The sequence below is a fragment of the Sapajus apella genome, unplaced genomic scaffold (genome assembly GCF_009761245.1).
Source record: "Sapajus apella isolate SASKATOON/1434 unplaced genomic scaffold, GSC_monkey_1.0 scaffold38, whole genome shotgun sequence".
Classification (NCBI taxonomy): Eukaryota; Metazoa; Chordata; class Mammalia; order Primates; family Cebidae; genus Sapajus; species Sapajus apella.
This window is the reverse complement of record NW_022436978.1, coordinates 21,616,662-21,630,033: the sequence shown is the minus strand read 5'-3', so window position 1 is coordinate 21,630,033 and position 13,372 is coordinate 21,616,662. Positions and strand designations below refer to the sequence as shown.

The window sequence follows — 13,372 nt, the reverse complement described above, 5'->3', positions numbered from 1 at the left end:
ATAATAAGGGATTTATTAAGTAAATAAACATATGATTATTTTTTAAATTTTAACAGAAGAATGACTTGAAGAATATTTACAATTCCCAAAGGAAAGGCAAATTACAAAACATGCATCTTTATTTTATTTTATTTTATTTTATTTTTTGAGACGGAGTCTTGCTCTGTCGCCCAGGCTGGAGGGTAGTGAGGTGATCTCGGCTCACTGCAACCTCCACCTCCCAGGTTCAAGCGATTCTCCTGCCTCAGGCTTCTGAGTAGCTGGGGTTACAGGGGCCAACCACTGTGCCCGGCTAATTTTTGTATTTTTGGTAGAGACAGGGTTTCACTCTGTTGGCCAGGCTGGTCTCCAACTCCCGGCCTTAAGTGATCTGCCTGCCTCAGCCTCCCAAAGTGCTGGGATTATAGGCGTGAGCCACCGTGCCTGCCCAGAACCTGTATCTGAATCCGTTTGTCCCTCCATTCACAATAGATTTTCAATGTCCCAAGCCCAACCCTAAAATTAACATTTTACAGGTACATGTGTCTTCCACATGAAACTTCTCACAAACTTTTCCTTTCTTTCCCTCTACTTTCTTCAAATTTCAGTTTAAACATTCATCCCTGGGATTAGGTTAGACCTTGTTTGCTTTATGTGCTTCCAGTTTGGCCCTAACATCATAACGGAAGGGAAGCAGCCTAGGTGATTATCAGCTTCATTTCAGAGATGAGAAATAAAGCACAGAGTAATTAAATGACTTACTCAAGATGACACTACTGGTGAGTGGCAGAACCGGATGAATCATCTTCTGATGCTATTACTGCAAGCCTTGTAAATTAGCCAAATGGCTCTTATTAGTAACAATCCTTCCTCAATGATGTCCTCTAAACTTCTCTAAGGGGATTTTAATGGTCTGACACAATTTTACATTGGGTTAGAGGAAAAACATGTATCACAACTGCAACATTGACATGTGCGTTTTCCAAAGAGCAGGGATAGCAGAAAGGGATTTAAGAGCCAAGGGATAACAGCTTAAACATGGCTTTTAAAGTGGTGAGGTTTGAAGTGCACGATACTGAGTTTTTGTTGTTTTGTTTTGAGATGGAGTCTCACTCTGTCACTCAGGCTGGAGTACAGTGGCACATTCTTGGCTCACTACAACTTCTGCCTCTTGGGTTCAAGCCATTCTCCTGCCTTAGCCTCCTGAGTAGCTGGGACTACAGGTGCCTGCCACCATGCCTGGCTAATTTTGTATTTTTGGTAGAGACGGGATTTCAGCATGTTGGTCAGGCTGGTCTTGAACTCCTGAGCTCAAGTGAGCCAACCGCCTGAGTCTCCCAAAGTGCTGGGATTACAGGCATGAGCCACTGCGCTCAGCCGATACTGAGTTTTATATATTACAAGACAGTGCAATTTGGGGATTAAGAGGAGAAAAATACACTCCACTTAGTACTGGACAAAGTATCACCAGAGGACTATATCCTGCTTTACGTTTCATAGCTTAAGGCATTTACATGTCAAGGCATTTTACAAAGCGAATTAAATATTGCCAGAAATGTTACCCAAATGGAAATAAGCAAAAGAAATACTGGGTTGACATATGGTACAGGGCTAGTCTTGGCTTTCTATTTACAGGCTATTTCGTAATGCTGCAGGGGCAGAGACTAACCTGTAGTTACAACTGGGTTCACTATTCAAGGTAGTTACGTTCTATGAAGCCGCCGTGAACACTGAGTCAGCAAATACAGAACCGTTTCTTCTACAGCAAAAATAAGCCTCAGATAGAAAATGTTTGCCAACTGATCAATACAAAACCTTGTTTCATGTATGTTTCTGTTTAAAGATACTTAATCTAGATAGATAGATTGCTATATATATTATGTATAGTTGATTAATTAACACTGAACTTATGACCAGCAGTACTATAACTTATGCCTGAACAAAACACATGTTTTCTGTTCAAGGCACATCACAGATTTCTTGCTCTTAGGAACACTAAACAGCCCTTCAGCCCTGTGCTTGAGGGCCATTTGAAAACAGTGAAATCACCAACAAAAAGCACAAAGATGCAAAAAGCACGGCACTGTACAGATGGCAGAAAGACATTTGGTTATGGTATGAGACCTGACATATGAAGGTAGTGCCACCTCTTTCGAACTCAACTGTGAGTGGGCACATCAGGCAACTCAGATCTTTCACTGCTCTGTGCACGGCCTCAAAGGAGCACGAAGGTGTCTTGAGTATTAATTTAGGGGTTACAAATAAACTGTAGTATGTGAGCAAATTCACAGATATTGGATCTGTAAATAATAAGAATGGACTGTATTTGTCAGTAGGGGTATAAATAATTTTTATCCAGAGAAGCAGAACCCCAAGGGTTATGTATTTGGCCCTGCTAGAGGGTTAACCCATTCTAAATCTTAAGTGGAAATCAATTGGTTTGCCTATATAAGTCTAGATTCTCAGCTACTCTTTGAACTGCTTTAACATCTGATGGATTCCTCATTAACTGGGAATACCACTGATATGTGCTCATTTTGTATTTTTCTGAGAGTCATGTTTTTCACAATTTCAAATGTGTACTTTATAAATTTTCAGAGACCAAGGCGCAGAGACAATGTGCCCATAACTACGAAATGAGGAGGCTGAACCAGAAAAGTCCTAATGTCCTTTTTTTAGCGCTGGATTCTGCAATTTTAGGAGACTAAACAGCTTTGAGAGGGAATGGGTAAAGGATGGTTCAAAATTATTTAAACTATATTGATTGTAATACAATTTGTTAAACATTTTCACTTTAATTAATATATTCTATCAGTCTTTTTAGGATAGTATCAGAAAAGAAAAAGCTATCTTAAAATCAAAATGGAATTAAGCCATCTAAATAATCTACAGAAAGTAAAAAAAGATATTTAAATCATTATTTGGTAAGAGGTAAAAATTTTGTCCAGTCTTAACAGAGGTTATATTTAGAATCAAGAGAAACAACTTAGCTTTGCAGAGGCCGCCACTGCCGGGAGCCCCATATCAGCCATGGTCGACCCCACCGTGTTCTTAGCGCCTCCGATGGTGAACCTTGGGCTGCGTCTCCTTCGAGCTGTTTATAGACATGCTTCCAAAGACAGCAGAAAACTTTCATGCTGTGAGCACTGGAAAGAAAGGATTTGGTTATAAGGGTTCCTGCTTTCACTGAATTATTCCAGGTTTGTGTGTCAGGGTGGTGACTTCACATGCAGTAATGGCACTGGTGGCAAGTCCACCTATGGGGAGAAATTTGATGATGAAAACTCCGTCCTGAAGCGTACAGGCCCTGAAATCTTGTCCGTGGCAAATGCTGGACCCAACACAAATGGTTCCCAGTTTTTCTTCTGCACAGCCAAGACGGAGTGGTTGGATGGCAAGCATGTGGTCTCTGGCAAGGTGAAAGAAGGCATGAATACTGTGGACGCCACGGAGCACTTTGGGTCCAGGAATGGCAAAGCCAGCAAGAAGATCACCATGGCTGACTGTGGACAATTCTGATAAGTCTGACTTGTGTTTTACCTTAACCACGTTGAACCACGTTGCAGGACACAGGGTCAACAAATTATTCTCCAGGTTTAAGACTTACTGTTGTTTTCACTGTTAGTTTTAGATTTTCTGTGAACCAGTTTCACTTTTCTCCCTTTTGAAAAAGGAATGTCCATTCTATATCTGTTCCAACATTGCATTTTGGAAGCATGTAACTTACTGATTTCATAAACTTACAGATGGAGAGGAATTTCCTCAGCATGAATTGTGCTTGGATGCCCACCCCTATCTGATTTTGATCAGACTCTGGACTTTGAACTTTTGAGCTGGTACTGGAACAAGTCAAAACCTTTTGGGGCCATTGGGATGTAATGAAAGTATTTAGTATGAGTTTGGGTGGACCAGAGGCAGTCTGAATGTCCTCTCCAAAATGTTGAAACTTGATTGCCACTGTGACAGTATTTAGAGTTAGAGTTGATTAGGACATGAGGGTTCTGCCCTCATAACTGGGTGAATTTCATTATTGTAGGAGTGGGCTCATTATCACTAGTGCAGACTGTGAGAAAAGTGAGTTCAGCCCTCTCTGTCTCCTGCCCTCACCCTTGCTTGCCCTTCCACTTCCTGCTGTCCGATGATACAATATGACGGCACTTGCCGAATTCAGGCCTCCTCGACCTTGACTTTCCCAGGATCCAGCATGATAAGAAATCAGTTTCTTTTTTTTAATATGGTACCCAGTCTTGAACCAAGCGCAGTGGCTCATGCTTGTAATTCTAGCACTTTGGGAGGCCAAGGTGGAAGGATCACTTGAGCCTTGGAGTTTGTGCTCCAGTGCAAATGACATAAGAAAGGAAAAAAAAAAAAAGGACCCAGTCTGGGATTCTGTTACAGCAACACAAAACAGACTAAGACAGCGTGGTTGAAATCTGGGCAACAGGACTCCAGGTCACAGTACCCTGATGTTACACGTAACCGAAGACTCCTGCTGCTTCTGTGCTGCCACGCTTTCACTTTAGCAACCTGGCAAAAAATGTAGTGTTTTGTCTGTTTAAATCAGGTGTAAATCTCATCATCAGGAATATGTGACTTGGCTGGATGTGGTGGCTCATGCCTGTAATCCCAGCACTTTGGGAGGCTGACGTGAGAAGATCACTCAAGGTCAGAAGTTCAAGACCAGCCTAACCAACATGGTAAAACCCTATCTCTACTAAAAATACAAAAATTAGCCAGGCGTGGTGGCGCATGCCTGTAGTCCCAGCTACTCAAGATGCTGAGGTCGGAGAATCACTTGAACCCGGGAGGAGGTGGTTCAGTGAGCCAAGATGTGGTACTGCACTCCAGCCTGGGAGACAGAGCAAGACTGTCAAAAAAAGAATATGTGACTTAATTGAGTATTATTTTTATTAGTACTTACCTTTAAGAGACCAGGTCTCACTCTGTCGTCTAGGCTGGAGTACAGTAGCACAATCATAGCTCACTAAGCCTTGAATTCCTGGGCTTGAGTGATCCTCCCACCTTGACCTCCCAAAGTTCGAATTACAGGCATGAGCCACTGCAGCCTGCCCAATTATTATTATTTTTAAGCCTCAGTGTTGCAAATTGATGAAGCCAAACAAATCAAAGATGACAGGAAAGAAGCCCTAATTTATATCAATCAAAATCATCTTTTCTACCCTCTTTCTTCTCATCCTTTAGACCACCCAAGCCAAAGAGAGTAATTGCCAGTGCTGAGTAATTTCATATAATGGAGTGTAGCACAAATGCACTCTTGAACGAAACTACAACCAAGTGGATACATTTATGTGTTGGTATTGCAGTAGAACTTTATAAAAGAACAGGCTGGAATTTCTTTTCAAACATCTGTGACTCAGAATAAACTGTAGGAACTTAGAAAAAAGTGATTTCCGTGTTTTCAAAGTAGAGAAACAGAATAGACTGTTAGATTTGCCTTTAGAACTGACACTGCTCCCCAGCACTCATCTCAACTATAAGAAAAAACCAAATTGGCTAGACATGGTGGCTCATGCCTGAAATCCCAGCACTTTGGGAGGCTGAGGCAGGAGGATTGCTTGAGCCCAGGAGGTCAAGTCTTCATTGAGCTATTAACATTGCCACCGACCTCCAGCCTGGGTGACAAAGTGAAACCTTGTCTCAAAAAAAAAAAAAAAAGAATAAAATTAATGAAATAATCCATAATTAAAAGTTGCTTCAGGAGGAAAGTGGGTGAAGGGTACAAAGGACCACTCTGTATTATCTTTGCAACTTCCTGTGAATCTGTAATTATTCCAAGATAAAAACTTTTTAAAAAAATTTCCTTCAGTAAGGGAAACGGGCTTTTGACCTTGGAAAGAATTACCGTTGTATTCTAGAATTTAGTAGAAGAATAAGGAAGGGACGTCTGTAGTCAGACTTTTGTCATTTTCAAAGAGTGACTATGGTGTCCTTGGAGGGTGACTTCCCTCAAATCAGTGGTTGTAGTAGAAAAAGTGATAGAACGCTCCATCAAAGGTATGCTCCCTTTTCCCACTCAAGACTTGAAATCAGAAGCAACAATCAAGGAGTACTAACTATATGTTTTGGTATTATTTAAACATCTTCTCTTAGTGATAGAGGTAATACCTGTTCGTGGGCTGGTGCAGTGGCTCACGCCTGTAATCCCAGCACTTTGGGAGGCCAGTTCAGGCAGATCCTTTGAGTCCAGGAGTTTGAGACCAGTCTTGGTAAAATGGCAAAACCCTGTCTCTACAAAAAATACAAAAAAATAGCTGGGTATAGTGACACACACCGGTAATCCCAAGTACTCAGGAGGCTGAGATGGGAGGATCACTTGAGCCTGGGAGGTTGAGGCTACAGTGAGCTGAGATCACACCACTGCACTCCAGCCTGGGCAACAGAGCAAGACCCTGTCCCAAAAAAAATAAAAATAAAAATAAGGAAAGGAAAGAAAAAGAAAAAGAAAGAAACAATATGTGTTCATTATAAGAAAATTTGGCAAAGGCTGGGCGCGATGGCTCACGCCTGTAATCCCAGCACTTTGGGAGGCCAAGGCAGGCTGATCATGAGGTCAAGAGATCGAAACTATCCTGGCCAACATGGTGAAACCCCATCTCTACTAAAAAATACAAAAATTAGCTGGGCATGGTGGCACATGCCTGTAATCCCAGCTACTCGGGAGGCTGAGGCAGGAGAATTGCTTGAACCTGGGAGGCAGAGGTTGCAGTGAGCTGAGATTATGCCACTGCACTCCAGCCTGGTACCTGGCAACAGAGCAAGACTCTGTCTCAAAAAAAAAAAAAAGAAAATTTGGTGAATATTGAAAATTATAAATTAATCCAATGTATCCACAATTTAAAACTGAGCAATAACTAATGCTGATATTTTGGTATATCTTTTCAGTTATTATTGCTATATAAATGTTTTTGCATAAAATTTGTATTAACTTTTTTCTTTATCTCCGTTTGAAAGGCACATACTCCATTTTCATTTTGTGAGTTTACCTTTACATTTAGCATATAGTGAGTTTTTCCCAAATAAAAAATAATATTTATGACTGATTATGCTTCTATTATGTGACTAGATCATAATTCAGTTAATCATATATTATTATATTTATAAATTTTCTCTGATATAAATAATTGGCACATACAAAATTTTAATTCGTTAATCTTTGCGTGCATCTTTAGGATCTAAGTCAAAGAGCTGTGATGCTCTTAATACGCATTGACAGTTTGTCTTGCAGAAAGGCTATCCTAAGCAAATACCTACTTTATTTAAAATTTAAAATCCTGCTACCAACGTTCTGTCCATTTTCCCTCCTCAAAGTCCGTTTTCACCTGTGCATCCCATAGCTGTTTTATATGAGAGGACTACTACTCACCTCAAAAAGTCAACTATGGGTGACTAGAAAATAACTTCTAATTACAGTCATGCATTGTTTAGCAATAGGGATACATCCTGAGAAATGCTGCCTTAGGTGATTTTGTCATTTTGCAAACATCATAGAATGTACTTGCACAGACCTAGGTGCAAGCGCTTCCTACAGCCTAGGCTAGAAGGTATGGCCTATTGCTCCTGGGCTAGAAGCCTGTACAGCAGGGCACTGTACTGGTACTGTAGGCAATCACATCATAATGGTAAGTATTTGTGCTCCTAAACAGAGAAAAGGTACCATAAAAATACAGTATAGGCCGGGCGTGGTGGCTCACGCCTGTAATCCAAGCACTTTGGAGGCCAAGGCGGGCTGATCACCTGAGGTCGGGAGTTCAAGACCAGCCTGACCAACATGCTGAAACTCTGTCTTTAAAAAAAAAAAAAAAAATACAGTATAAAGATTAAAAATGGTACATGTGTATAGGCACTTACCATGAGTGGAGCTTGCGAGACTGGAAGTTGCTCTGGGTGTCAGTGAGTGGTGAGTGAATGTGAAGGCTTAGGACGTTACTACACACTGCTACAGACTCATAAACACTGTACACGTAGGCTACGCCAAATTTATAAAAATATTTTCTTATTTCAATAATGAATTAAGCTTAGATTACAGTAACTTTTTGACCTTATACACTTTTAAATTATTTAACTTTCCAACTCTGTTGTAATAACACTTAGCTTAAAACACAGACACACTGTATAGCTGTATAAAAACATTTTCTTTCTCTATATCCTCATTCTCTGAGCTTCTTTCAATTAAATTTTTTTTTGACTTTGTAAATTTTTTTAAAAACGTAGACACAAACACGACAGCCTAGGCCTGCACGGGGTCGGGATAATCAGTATCACTGTCTCCCTCCTCCACATCCTGCTGTTTACACTGGAGGGCTGCAGGAGCCAGTAACACACATGGAGCTGTCACCTCCTTGACAGCCATGCTTTCTTCTAGAATACCTCCTAAGAGACCTGGCTGGGACTGTTTTTTTTTTTCTTTTTTGTTTTTTTTTTGAGATGGAGTCTTACTCTGTCCCCAGGCTGGAGTGCAGTGGTGCAAGCTCAGCTCACTGCAACCTCCGCCTCCCAGGTTCAAGCGATTCTCCTGCCTCAGCCTCCCAAGTAGCTGGGATTACGGGCACTCATCACCACACCCGGTTCATATTTGTATTTTTAGTAGAGACGGGGTTTCACTGTGCTGGCCAGGATGGTCTCGATCTCTTGACCTCATGATCCACCCATCTCAGCCTCACAAAGTGCTGGGATTACAGGTGTGAGCCACCACGTAGGCCAGCTGAGGCTGTTTTATAGTTAACTGTTTTCTTTTTATAAGTTGGAGTATAGTCGAAAATAAGGATAAAAAGCATAGTGTAGCAAATATATAAACCAGCAACACAGTTGCTTGTTATCAAATATTGTATACTGTATCTACCCGATGGTCTTGCTGTACTTTTATACAACTGGCAGCACAGTGTTTGTTCACACCAGCGTCACCACACACGCTGCACTACCGTATTGCGAAGTCACTTGGCGATACGAGTTTCTCAGCTTCCCTGTAATCTATGGAATCACTGTGGAATATCTAGTCCGTAGTTGATTGAAACATTGGTAGGTGACACATGAAGACTGCTTCCTTGGCCTCAGTGTATTGAAGGCAGAGAAGATGCCATTACTTGCAGAACTTTCTTGCAACCATATTAACATTACTATGCTTTTGCATTTTCCAAAACTGTATTCGCCCAAATCTTTACTAAATAAAGAAAGGAGCAACCACTTCATCTCCACCCCGAGATCCGAGCTACTGTGGTACTGCACCATCCACGAGGCTGGAGCAGCTGCTGTGCTGCATGCCAAACCCCAGTCCCCGTGCCAGAGTTGCTCTACGCTCCACCACACCCAGCATCATGCTGCCGCCGCTCCCTGTTTCCCCTGGGTCTGAGCTGCCTTGGTACCTCCCTGAGACCTGAGTTGCTGCTATGTCACATGCCCTGGAGCCCAAGAAGCTGCAGTGTACTCCAGAGACCTGGAACCCAGCTCTCTGGGCGACTGGCAGATACCCAAGCCTAAGGCACCAGCACCATCACTGTAACAAGCATGGCCATGCCCCAGGACCTGGGCTGCATGTCAATTCCAAATGCCCTTGTACCCAGAACCCTGTCTCTGCAGCCATTCTGAGCACCTCTGCCCTGAAACCCAGTGTTTCTGTGGTTGCCTATGTGCCTACATGCCAGACCTGATGCCAAGAAAGACCCTTTCAGTTAGGACTTTGCTCCCACAAGGTAGAATGAAATCAGAGGGACCCTGGCAGCTTTTGAAACTGAAGTATTCAACACCCTTTGCTGCCACTGCTGGGGCCACTGTCAGCACTGCAGATACCTGCAGCCGAGGCTCCTGAGAACTCTGTGTCTTTGCCAATAGAGGCTTCAGCTTACGGAGCTGCAGGGAGACTGTGCCACTGTGTCCTCCCCAGAATGACAGCTGCCACACCTCACCTGGCTGATGCTCGCACACTCACCCACAGTTAAAAGACTCTTTCCACTGAAAACAGTCTGCAGAGCCTCAGAAAAGTGATGGCTCCCTCAATGCGCACACATCAATACCACGAAAAGGCAAGGGAATGTGATGCCACCAAAGGAACCCAAAAATTTTCTAGGAACCAACTCCAAAGAAATGAAGATCTACAAAGTGCCTATAAAGGAATTCAGGTTAATTGTTTTTAAGGAAGCTCAACAAGATATAAGAGAACATAGACAGACAACTAGGTAAAAAGAACCAAACAGAAATCCTAGAACTGAGGAATACAATGACTGAAATAAAAGATGCAAAAAAAGACCTCGCCTCTGGGGCGCAGCGAGGGCTGGGCCGCCGCAGTCCGGGGCGTGGGGCAGGCGGGGCATGGACCTCGGAGCTCTCCCGCCGCGCCGAGTTTCTCAGGCCTTCCCCACCCGATCGCTGGTCTCCGGGTCGGAAGCGCTTCAGGTGCAGCCCCGCGCGGGGCCGGACAACGCCCCAGAAGCTGCTGCTGCTGCCCCCGCTCCCCCGGGGCCGTGGACCTCGCTGGCACCCGCGGCTGAGTCCTCACGGAGCCGCCAAGCGCCTCCCCGAGCGCCTCGGTGCTGAACTGGGGAATTCTGTTGAATACGAAGAGACCAATGGAGAAGCAAGAGTTGGATTGAAAGAATCTGTTTGCAGCCAAGATACTTTGATTACACAGACAATACGCAGAGGTATGAACGCAGCTGCGACGGAGACGCTTTCACGGCTTCTGCACCGAAGGCTCCTGCGCCAGGAATCTCACCGGGGTCACCCCCACCTCCCCTGCAGCGAGCAGAGCAGCAGGAGGAAGAGGGTTCCACGGTGTGCAAGCTCCAAGCGTCCACGCTGCGAAGGCGGCTGTAACTCGCATTATCACTGTGGGTCCTTATCACAAGGAAATACAAGGCTTTTTCAGCTTTCCCGTGGACAACCTCAGAGCCTCACCTTTCCTGCTTCAGTATACCCAGGAAGAAATTCCAAACTACAGAAATGCAGTCATTGCAGCTAAGTCTCCTGAAGCTGCAAAGAGGGCCCAGTCCTGTGCTGGGAGACGGTGTCTGGGCTTGGCCATCACCCCCGGGGAAGCTCAGTGCCGGAGCTGGACATGGACGATGGTCGCCACCACCCCCCACCCTCCACCCGTGGTCAAAAACGCTACTGCGCAAGCGGGCCTGGGTTGCCGCTGATGACTGCGGCTGGAGCTGCTGGAGGCCCCATCGCAATCACCGTGGATGACATTACTGACGATGTGGAGAGTTCTGTTGCTGCCACGGAGATCCTCACAGAGAGGGCTGACAAGATCTATGTCATGGCCACCCACGATGTCCTTTCTGCAGAGGCCCCCCCTCCCGCCTGATTGAGGAGTCCTCCGGAGATGAGGTGTTGGTGACTAATACCATCCCTCATGAGGTACAGAAGCTGCAGTGTCTCAAGATAAAGACTGTGGATATCAGTTTGATTCTTTCTGAAGCAACTCGGAGGATCCACAACAGACAGTCCATGGCCTACCTTTTCCGAAACATCACTGTGATGACTAGCTTTCACGATGACCTCGACCCTGGAACTCCTGAGGAAGACATGCAAAAGGCAGTGCCATGAGTGACATACACAGTGTGTCCTTGCAAGGGAGGGCTAGAAACAGCCTGGCGTTAGATACTCTGTCTTGGTGGGATTGATGGGTAGGAGGCAGTAAGACAGTCAGGAAGAAGACAAAGCTAATGGATAAATATTATTACATGGCCTTAAATGTCTGCTGTCATCAGCCCCGTTCCTTAAACAAAAGTTTTAGCCACTTTCCTGAAAAGAATCTAAAAATCTTATTAAAGAGGAGTTAAAGGTAATAAAATAAAATAAAATAAAATGCAACAGCAGACTCGACTGAACAGAAGAAAGAATCTATAAACTCAAGGACAGGTCTTTTGAAATTATCCAGTCTCAGAAGAAAAAAGGATGAAAAAAGTGAAGAAAGTCTTTAGGATTTATGGGGCTTCATTAAGCAAAAGAATATATGAATTATCGGAGTCCCAGAATGAGAAGACAAAGGAAAGGAGGAAAAGCTTATTTAAAGAAATAATCACCAGCTCCCAGCCTTAGCACTATCATCTTGGAAACTTCCATGCCATGAAAACTAAATGGAGGAAGAAGTTAATGCACAGGCTGAAGCACAAAAGAAAAGATGAGGCAGAGGTCCAAGGAATCCACTAGCCTGTGCACCCGTGGAGGCCACAGGAACAGAAACACGGAATGCTGGAGAATGGGGATGCTGGTACAAGTTACTGGACTGCATGCTACCATCTCGGGCTTGTCTCAACGGATCTAGAACTTCCGCTGCCATCTGATCACTGAGACCACCTCTGAGATCCACCTAGCTCATAACCAAAACAGTCCATATTTGTTCTTTGCCCTGGACCTGTGGCATTCTGAACCATTTCTGTGTTCACTTGTAGCCAAGTGTAACAAGCATACAGTAAATCACTTAGTTTACTGTCTTAGCTGAAGAAGAAAGAAGGAAGGAGGGAAGGAAGGAAAGAGAGAAAGAAAGAGAGAGAGATGAAGGGAGGGAGAAAGAATCACCAGCTGTGTGTGGCACATGCCTGTAACCCCAGCTGCTCAGGAGGCTGGGGTGGGAGGATTGCTTGAGGTCAGGAGGCTGAGACCACCCTGGGCAACATAACAAGACTCCATCTGAAAAAAACAGAGAAGAAAAGAAACAAATGAACAAATGAATCAATGAAAGAGAGAGAGAGGAAGGAAGGGAGGAAGGGGGAAGAAAGGAAGGGAGGAAAGAAGGAAGGAAGAAAGGAAGGAAAATTCTGAAAAATTCTCAGATCTTTGGCGAGATACAGATAACCACAACCATGAAGCTCAAAGGTTCTCATTCAAGTATAACTCGAAAAGAACTTCACCAAGACACACGAATCAAACTGTCAAAAGCTGAAGGCAAACAAAAAAAATTGAAAGCTAGTTGGGCATGATAGTATGTGTCATAGCTACATGGGAGGCCGAGGCAGGAGGATCACTTGAGCTCATGAGTTAGAGACAGCATGGGCAAGACAGCAAGACTCTGTCTCAGAGGAGAGAATAGAGGCCAAGGTAGGTGGATTGCCTGAGCTCAGGAGTTCAGGAACAGCCTGGGCAACATGGAAAAACCCCATCTCTACCAAAAATACAAAAAATTAGCTGGGCATGGTGGCACACACCTGTGGTCCTACCTACTTGGGAGGCTGATGTGGAATGATTGCTTGAGCCTGGGAGGCAGAGGTTGCAGTGAGCCAAGGTCATGCCACTGTACTCCAACTTGGGTGACAGAGTGAGACCCCCATCTCCAAAAAAAAAAAAGGAAGTAAAGAAAGAGAGAAAGAGAGAGAAGAAAGAAGAAAGAGGAAAGAAAGAAAGAGAAAGAAAGAAAGAAAGAAAGAAGGAAGGAAGG

The 13,372-nt window shown here is 44.0% G+C and overlaps 2 pseudogenes; both read left to right on the top strand.

The window, feature by feature from the left end:
- The first annotated feature begins 2,910 nt into the window (after nucleotides 1-2,910).
- Nucleotides 2,911-3,522, top strand: LOC116564675 (annotated as a pseudogene).
- A 2,398-nt stretch (nucleotides 3,523-5,920) lies between these two features.
- LOC116565051 lies at nucleotides 5,921-11,541 on the top strand (annotated as a pseudogene).
- Nucleotides 11,542-13,372: the final 1,831 nt, after the last annotated feature.